At 42.7% G+C, this 2,027-nt stretch overlaps 1 pseudogene; it reads left to right on the forward strand.

Moving 5' to 3' along the window:
- Positions 1–540: 540 nt before the first annotated feature.
- Positions 541–1,227, forward strand: LOC129494641 (transmembrane protein 230-like; annotated as a pseudogene).
- The last annotated feature ends 800 nt before the right edge of the window (positions 1,228–2,027 follow it).

Below are 2,027 nucleotides of genomic sequence, written 5' to 3' on the forward strand. Positions count from 1 at the left end.
ATCTGAATTTCCAAGAATGCATTCCAGGAATCTTTACTTTGAATAACCTTTGTAGGTGGTTTGTAATCTTTTATTTTTATTTTTAATTTTTTTTTTTTGGTGGTTCATATTCTTAAGACCTGGGCATCACCCTCTGCCTGTGTCTTTGCCTTTCTCTCTCTCTGTGTCTCTCATGAATAAATAAATAAAATCTTAAAAAAAAAAAAAAAGACCTGGGCACCATATTCTATGAAACACTGATGTAGAGGCCCATTGTGCTGCAGCAAGTAGAGATGGATTTTTCATCTTATGAGGCCTGGATGAAATCTGTGTTTGGCTTACTCATAATGGCCTGGATGTGGCTATAAGGAGATTTGGAGAGATGTGGTCATCATACTGTGTGACGATTGATAAAAATGAAATAAGATGGATAGGGGTGGGGTAGCAGTTAGGTGAGGCACACTGTGAGGCCCCCGGCGCTTCTGCTGCCCACCATGGGTGAGCTGTCAGCATGAGGGCCCTGGTGTGGGGCTCCTACTGTAGCTGTGTCACTGTGTTAAGATGCTACCTCCTACCAACCTGGCTACTGGAATCCCCAATAGGAAAGTGAACTACTCAAGACTCTCCAGCACAGACCATAGCTACATGGACCTTAAATTTGAGAAAAACCCTCCTAAGAGAGGGAAAGAAGCTATAAGAGACTCTTAATGATAGAGAACAAACTGAGGGTTGATGGTGGGAGGTGGGTGGGGGATGGGCTAGATGGGGGATGAGCATTAAGGCAGACACCTGTTGTGATGAGCACTGGGTGTTGTATGTAAGCAGCTCACTGAATTCTACTCCAGAAACCAATATTGCACGGTATGTTAACTAACTGAAGTTTAAATTAAAATAAATGAATAAATAAAAAATAGATTTTTTTAAATTAAAAAAAAATTTTATTATATGGATCGTTTTTTGAAAAAGAAAAGAAGAGCCCTCCTAAGATCCCATATAAGGCCACTGCTCCTGCTACACTGCTGTTTTTGATTGGTACCTTTGTCATTATCTTTGGCTCCCTTCTTCCAGGGGAGCTATATCAGCAAAGAGAAGGCAGGCCCGGCCATTCCCGTCCTGACCATTGGCATGTTGGTGTTCCTGCCAGGATTTTACCACTTGGGCATTGCCTACTATGCACCCAAAGGTGGCTAGGGTTATTCCTACAACGCTAGTCGAGGTTTTGATGGCAAGCACCATCTTCAACCCTGAGGAGGAGAGTCACAGGTGGGACTGCGCCCAAGTGGAAGATATTGAGCAGGAACCACAGTGAAGGGCTAAGGAATTCTGCGATTTGCTGATGTTAAACAAAAGAATGGTCAAGAGTTTATGGGTCCATCCTCAAGATGTCAACTGAGCTTACAATTACAAATTAATTAATGTGACATGCTCTATTTTTCTTTATTTTTAAAAAGATTTAAAAAATAGTGGTTATTTATTTGAGAGACAGAGAGCAGAGTGAGCGAGAGAGAGAGAGCGAGCAGGAGCAGTGGTGGAGGAGCAGAGGGAGAAGGAGAAGCAGAAGCAGGCTTCCCACAGAGCAGGAAGCCCAATGTGGGCTCTATCCCAGACCCCTGAGATCATGACCTGAGCTGAAATTAAGAGTCAGCCTGCTACCCACGTGCCCCTAGAGTGCACCATTTCTTTTACAGCATCCTCATGGTCAGTTTGTTCTGGTGGCAAATGGAAGAATTCAATATGTCTTATTTCCTATCACCAGTGATTTATTTTCAGAACAATCTAAGTATCTTCCCCCCCACTCTTATCACTAACTTTGCACTGTGGTGGAAGACGTCTGCAAAATCAAGTGTCAGTGTGGGCGATCTATACTATTCTTTTACGTGCTTTCTTATTAACAGCAGCCAGGACTTTGTTCAACCTCAGAGTGGGTTTCCCAAGGGTAAACACTTTCTCTCTTCACCAGTCCTCAGCGTTGATTTGGTCCACCCCTAAATTAGCCAGCATATAATTTGGGTCATTCTGTTCTTTGTAAATCAAGATGTTCTGTATAT

The sequence above is a fragment of the Nyctereutes procyonoides genome, unplaced genomic scaffold (genome assembly GCF_905146905.1).
Source record: "Nyctereutes procyonoides isolate TBG_1078 unplaced genomic scaffold, NYPRO_anot_genome, whole genome shotgun sequence".
In the NCBI taxonomy this organism is placed as follows: domain Eukaryota; kingdom Metazoa; phylum Chordata; class Mammalia; order Carnivora; family Canidae; genus Nyctereutes; species Nyctereutes procyonoides.